The 7,120-nt window shown below is 43.2% G+C and overlaps 1 long non-coding RNA gene across 1 annotated transcript; it reads left to right on the top strand.

Annotated features, from left to right (window-relative positions):
* Positions 1–245: 245 nt before the first annotated feature.
* On the top strand, positions 246–977 carry LOC125885492 (uncharacterized). Its single transcript, XR_007448910.1, has 4 exons — positions 246–361; positions 449–522; positions 621–677; positions 800–977. It is a non-coding gene; the product is annotated as an uncharacterized LOC125885492 (long non-coding RNA).
* The last annotated feature ends 6,143 nt before the right edge of the window (positions 978–7,120 follow it).

Below are 7,120 nucleotides of genomic sequence, written 5' to 3'. Positions count from 1 at the left end.
AGTGTTTCAGAAAATCAGCGCTGCCCAATTTTGTAGACTTGCTGATTTTGTTGATTTAGTAATTTTTCCTTGATATTTCTGCTTTTCCCAAAAGTAATTACGTTGGCTGTTTAGTTGAATTGTGCTGAGCCATTGTTAAAATAGCTCTGAAATGAATCACATCATTTGATCCAGGTGTGGTTTCCATCTCTGATCAGTAGCCACACCTTGAAATATGGAGAAAGAGGAATTCCCAACAATTCTGAATGCTAATGAGGTGACATGTGCTCCTGTAACTGTATATAAGAAAAGCCCAACATTCAGAGCAGCACTACAACAACCTCCTCGACCATCTGCGAGACACTCTGCTCAAGACTAAAAGGTGATTATGTTAATATAATGACTATGTGTGAGGATGGTGGTGATTTTGCTGTTGTTAATGAAGTCTTTATTATTTCCTTTTCAAAAGGTGTGATCACTGTAACCATGCTGAAGGTAGCACTTGTGCTTGGATGCCTCCTGAGCCTCGCTCTGGCTCATCCTGTAAGTGTAACACTGTCATACTCGATACCAGTGTTCTGACACCACTTTAACTGTGATAGTATAATGTTGGTAATATCAAACTTGTGGATTTACAACAGGTGGAGCGCAAACGAGTTGCTCGGTCTAGCTCTAACTCTGGCTCGTATTCTCATGAGGTGAACGCTCTCACTTTCCTCTTCAATTCAACATACAACACACCTGAATGTCAGTGACTGTAAAAATAATTTAAAATCCTCTTTTGTGTATTTGACAATGAATGTTTCTGATTTTCTCAAAGGTTTTCAGACCATGGCCTAGGCCAGTGCCAGTGCCTAGGCCTGTGCCTAGGCCAGTGCCAATTCCAGTGCCAGTGCCTAGGCCTGTGCCTAAGCCAGTGCCAATTCCAGTGCCAGTGCCTAGGCCAGTGCCACTGCCAATACCTGTGCCAGTGCCGGCCCCGGCCCCCCCTGCCCCCCCTGCCCCTCCGGCCCTCCCGCCGTTAGTCAAGAACCTTCTTGATGCCCTCACCAAACTAGTAGCTCCCGCGGCCCCCGCAGCCCCCCCAGCCCCTCCGGCCCTCCCGGCGTTTGTCAAGAACCTTCTTGATGCCCTCACCAAACTAGTAGCTCCCCTTGCCCCCCCAGCCCCTCCGGCACCGCCGGCCCCTCCAGCACCCCCGGCCCCTCCAGCCCCTCCGGCACCGCCGGCCCCTCCAGCACCCCCAGTCCCTCCGGCCCCCCCGGCCATCCCAGATTTGATCAAGGACATTTTTGATTTCTTGACCAGCCTAGCAGCTCCACCTACTCCTCCTAAAAAGTAAAAGCCGAAATGTAACCAGATATTGAGGAGTACAGAAAAACTGTTTTGTTTTCTCTTTTCAGATTTTAATGATGTTATCTTAACCATGATGTTGTTACACTCATCATTGTAGATCCAAATCACTTCATTCTCTGTATCATCTGCACAATAAACTTCATAAACAGAAAACGTGGACCAGATGTGTTTGTGTTTGTTTCTCAAACATAAATGAAGCTGTATAGGAAGGTGTGTATCATACAAATGATTAGATATGTACATCATAATAAAGCAGCATAAAACAGAGCTCAGGAATCACATCCAGTTTCAACACCTTCACTGTTTCCCAACACCAGTGAGTGTCTGACTCTTTGAAGGACTGTGGTCAGAAGGAGCCACCACATGAACAGGTTTCATCAGATTATATTTGTACAGCACATGTTAGGTTGTTGTTTACTCTCCATTGAACAGAATAAAATCAAGTGTGGGAGGTAAAGCTGACTTTCCTCAGATTAGTCCATATAAAGGTCTGTCAATTAATGTCTTTTTATGAGCTGCAACTTGCTTTGAATGATAAAATCAAAAAAAGTTTGAATCAGTAATTAGGATGGAAGATTATTCACTGATGTTTTATAACATGTCCCATGTAGTGTTCAATGTCTACCACAAAACGTACAGTTAATCACAGTAAGTGAGAGTACACTGCTGTCCCTTTTCCCTCCCTTGTAGATCTGCCCAGGTGTGCTGCATTACTTAACGAGGTGTGGTGCACTTGGCATGGAGGAGGTGCTTCAGAGCTCCTGTGCCAGCAGCAGAGGAGAGAGGCCTCTGGTGTGGAGACTGCTGGTCCTGCTGCCTCTCAGCCTGGGATTTTTATTGTCTTGTTTGCTTGTCTACCTGTAATAAATCTCATGGATTTGAGTGTTTTTTGAGGTGTTAATGTGGTTATTTTGGGTCAGTGTTGAGTTTTGCTCGCCCAACCATTATTCTATTACTAAACAAACCTAACCTATGTTATTTTGTTTAACTATGTTTGTAACTTTTTGTTACGTATGTCATTTTTAAAAAACATTTTTTAATGTGCATTATGGTAGGATATAATATCAACCATTGTTTGAGTGTAACTGGTGGACTCTAGTGATGTCTGTGTTGTGTAGATACAAAGAGGGCCAGACCGTGGATATCTTCAGAGGCGATCTCCGTTCATTCCTCTCCAGGTGGCAAAAACAAAATCCTCCGTCAAACACAACCATACAAACTCCAGCCTCTACACAAATTAAGCCACACAAGATTATGTCAGCATAAACTGCAACAGCAAAAGGGGAGAGGCAAGGCGGGAGACACCCCTTTATAGGTGGGGTACCCCCAGAGGTGAACGTAGGGGTGCAAAAATTGGGTGTCAAACGTTCCACATATTAGATAGGAATTGTGCAAATTTGCAGGAAAGCCCAATCAGCTTTTCTTTTCAGTACCTAATGTTTCAAAGTCCACATCAAAAAAAGCTTTCATGTTTAAAGCACCTTCTGACTGGAATAATTTACCAGTAAATATTCGCTCCATTTCTTCTTTCAGACTGTTTAAACATACCTTGGCAACTCATTTTCATACCAACTGTACATGTAGACTATAACACCTTTCCAATTTGATTTCATTTCCAATTTGATCTCATTTCTCATTCTTCTGTCGTTACTGAACCACTCAATTTAACTGACATTTTACATTTTACAGTAACGCTTGGCTATATTTTTAATGATCATTATTCCCTGTTATTTATTATGTTGTAACTGTAGGCTCTGTGAGACTTTTTGTTGTTGTTGTTTGTTTTGTGTTTTGTTGTTGTTTGGTTGGTTGGTTGTTTGTTTCTGTTCTGTTGTGTTTATCTTGGCTGTATGAGTGTAATGTTTTTGTGGTATTTTGTTCAGGACCCCCTCGAAAATTAGATGGTACATCTCAAGGGGTTATCCTGATAAAAGAATTTCATGTAATCAGCACAGCAGTTGATCTCACATCCAAAATGCACCAGAGTAACCAAAACACTAGATATAAGTCTCAGGATCAGCTCTTGTACTCATTACACAACGAAGTTAAACAACACTAACAACAGATAGCAGTGCAATATATATCACTGCTGTCTTTGAAAGGTATCTTTTATTTATCTATTTCGTAAGAAGATTAAGTCACACTCAAAATTAATGCAGTCATTTATTGCATGGATGGCACAGCCTCACAGTTAATGTTGCAGAACAATGTGTCCTCATGTAACAGGGTCAGTTATACAGCAGTAACGTGTGTGTGACAAGTCAAATGTACCATGGACCGCGGAACGCATCTGAACAAGGGGGGGAATATGCATTGAAACAGACAATATTACTGATGTATTAAATAACGTTGCGGAGCACTTTTTTTTTATTTCGACGCCACACAGTCACATCTACAGTACACGCATGAACACGAACACATGCTTGCTCAGATTAACCCCTCTGATCCCACTCTAACATTCACACACAACAGGCCAAGCCTATTTACACATAGAGGCACAGATGAGGCCACAGTGGAAGCTGGAGTAATTTGATCATTTTGTTTTTTCTGTTTACTTGAAGAAAATCAGATATCGACTTCTGTCTCTTCATTTTCCCAGATGCAGCCAGCGCGGGTGCCCGCTGTTAGCTCGCGACGCTCATGCATGACGTAGGCTATTGATAAACAATGCACTTGATAGGCACACTAATATCAAATCAATATGCAGCAGTCAGTGGGAGTTTTTTTTTTATCGGCAGCAGTTGGTGAGAGTGAGTGAAGGTGTGTGGTGACTTGGCTCGTAAAAACACAGATAGGCTATAACTTAGGCTTTTATTCATATAAAATAGTTTGTCAGAGTAGAGCCCTGCGCGGGACTGTTTTCTTCATCACGCTCCTGCCCGCTCCGCTGAATTTCTGACCATTACCGCCCGCTCCCGCAGTGTGTATGTCCACTCCCGCCCGCTCCCGCAAAACTCAGAATTTATGCCCGCACAATAATAGAGACGCACTGATTTGGTGTCTTCTCCCATCCCGCAGGAGAAAACACTTCATTTTATAGGCTATTAATAAAGAGATTCATGGGGTTGTTTGTTTCGTTTCCGTGGCCTTCATGTATTTTGAGGCACTGGTCAAGAATAGCGCTCCTATTTCGTTGTTTTCATTTAGTTTTTAATGAAATAAAGGCTGTTTCATATTCTATTCTCCTCCTCTGTATTTATTTAGGCTGTTTTTCTACCTTTATATAATCACGCAGTGATTGAGGTTAAGGCAAGCCCGGCGCCAGGATGAAGTTACTGAGGGAGCGGTTAAAAATTACGAGGGGGCAAATTTTTATTAGGCCTATGCAACATGGGTTCACACAGTGAGTTATAAAGAGCGCACAGACGTGCGTAATAGTCGTTCGTAGTGAGAGCTCGTCGCCGGTGAAACACAATAAACTGCACATCTTCATTTCATGTTTGTCTCATGACAGATGGAGCTGACAGACAGACAGACAGACAGGTGGAGCAAGCGGCAAACTGGTGTGAAAGCTGGTTCAGGGCATATTCGTCCACTTATGAATAAATATGGAGTGGAAACGCTCATGCATGTGCACCTGTTCCTGTGTTGACATCCTGTCGCTAGGCTACATCTTCTTCTTCTTCTTCTTCTTCTACTGTTTAATGGCGGTTGGCAAACAGCAAATTGGCCCATTACCGCCACCAACTAGTGGAGTGTGGATCAAAATGACTATTACTTTTTGCGTTGGGTCCCGCTGGGTCCCAATGCAGCCCTCTATGTCAGAGTACAAAAGTTACCCGGGCCATGGCCCCCCTGGCCCCCTCGGTTCCGCTGTCTATGAAATGTACAATTGTAATGTTGAGTGTTACAATTACACAAAATTTGATTCAGTTGGTGTTACCTGACATGCTTAGGCCTCCGTGCTCAATAGCCCCTTTTACACTGCCAGATTTTCCGCAAATGTTGGGGCGTTTTGCCGGCAAGCTGCGAGCATTTAGACGCACAGAGCCAGATTGGCGAGTTGATCCGAGGTGCCCAATTTTCCGCCTCGTAGGGTAGTCACATTGGCAGAACCCTTTTAGTTTAAAAAGCCCAAGGCGGCCTTCCGCAATGGGAGGGGCTGTTGATGACTTGTGGGAGGAGCTGTTGATGACGCTGCACGTAGGACCCACTGGCAGTGTATAAACAGGAAACAGCTGATAGCAGGAATTAGCGAGCAGCTAGTAGCAAGAGGGAAATGCAACCCTGACAGACACTGTAAAGATGAGCAGCTGGGGAGACAAAGAATTGTGCACCCTCCTTGTCCTGGCAAACGAAGAGTCCATTAACCGTCAGATGACGGGAACGGTGAAGGACGGGCCAACTTACGAGAGAATCACCGAAGGACTGACCAGCCGCGGCTTCCCTCCCATGTCAGTGTTTACGTCTACATGCTGAGCTACACGTTTTGTTACTTTTTCACGCCCCATTGCCCCAAAAAAGGCGCATTCTGTATAAACACAAGTAGGTAGGCGGCATTTTGCCATACTCTCTCGCCTCTGAAGATATCCACGGTCTGGGCCTGTTTGTATCTACACAACGCAGACATCACTAGAGTCCACTTGTTACACTCAAACAGTTTATATTATATCCTACCATAATGCACATTAAAAAATTTTTTTAAAAAAAATGACATACTTCACAGAAAGTTCCAAACATAGCTAAACAAAATAATGTAAGTTAGGTTTAGGAATAGAATAATGGTTGGATGTTTTCATGTTACGTACTTAACGTAAAGTTTGGTAGTTAAAAATTGATGTTTTCTTTCCTCCAACAACTAACGAACATGGTAAGGTTGAGGAAAACAGAACAGGGTTTGGTTTATAATCTTATGGGACGCAAACACCACTCTCCCAGGTAAAAGCTGGGAAACTGAGTGCCCTTAAACTATAACAGTGACCAGCAGTGTATTATGCTTACGTTAAAGCAAGGCTTTTTTCGTCCGTGTCTGATGCAGCAAGTCACTGCCAAAGTGTTGAGCACCACCCGTAGGCGGCCCTATGGGGGCTAACAAAACTCGAACACTGACCCAAAATAACCACATTAACACCTCAAAAAACACTCAAATCCATGAGATTTATCACAGGTAGAACAAGCAAACAAGACAATAAAAATCCCAGGCTGAGAGGCAGCAGGACCAGCAGTCTCCACACCAGAGGCCTCTCTCCTCTGCTGCTGGCACATGCCAGGTGCACTGCACCTCATTAAGTAATGCAGCACACCTGGGCAGATCTACAAGGGAGGGAAAAGGGACAGCAGTGTACTCTCACTTACTGTGATTAACTGTGCGTTTTGTGGCAAACACTGAACACTACATGGGACATGTTATAAAACATCAGTGAATAATCTTCCATCCCAATTACTGATTCAAACTTTTTTGATTTAATTATTCAAAGCAAGTTGCAGCTCATAAAAAGACATTAATTGACAGACGTTTATATGGACTAATCTGAGAAAAGTCAGCTTTACCTCCCACACTTGATTTTATTCTGTTCAATGGAGAGTAAACAACAACCTAACATGTGCTGTACAAATATAATCTGATGAAACCTGTTCATGTGGTGGCTCCTTCTGACCACAGTCCTTCAAAGAGTCAGACACTCACAGGTGTTGGGAAACAGTGAAGGTGTTGAAACTGGATGTGATTCCTGAGCTCTGTTTTATGCTGCTTTATTATGATGTACATATCTAATCATTTGTTTGATACACACCTTCCTATACAGCTTCATTCATGTTTGAGAAACAAACACAAACACATCTGGTC

This window comes from Epinephelus fuscoguttatus, linkage group LG3, assembly GCF_011397635.1.
Source record: "Epinephelus fuscoguttatus linkage group LG3, E.fuscoguttatus.final_Chr_v1".
NCBI classification, from domain to species: Eukaryota; Metazoa; Chordata; class Actinopteri; order Perciformes; family Serranidae; genus Epinephelus; species Epinephelus fuscoguttatus.
Note: the sequence above shows the minus strand (reverse complement) of the source record. Positions and strands in the feature narration are given on the sequence as shown.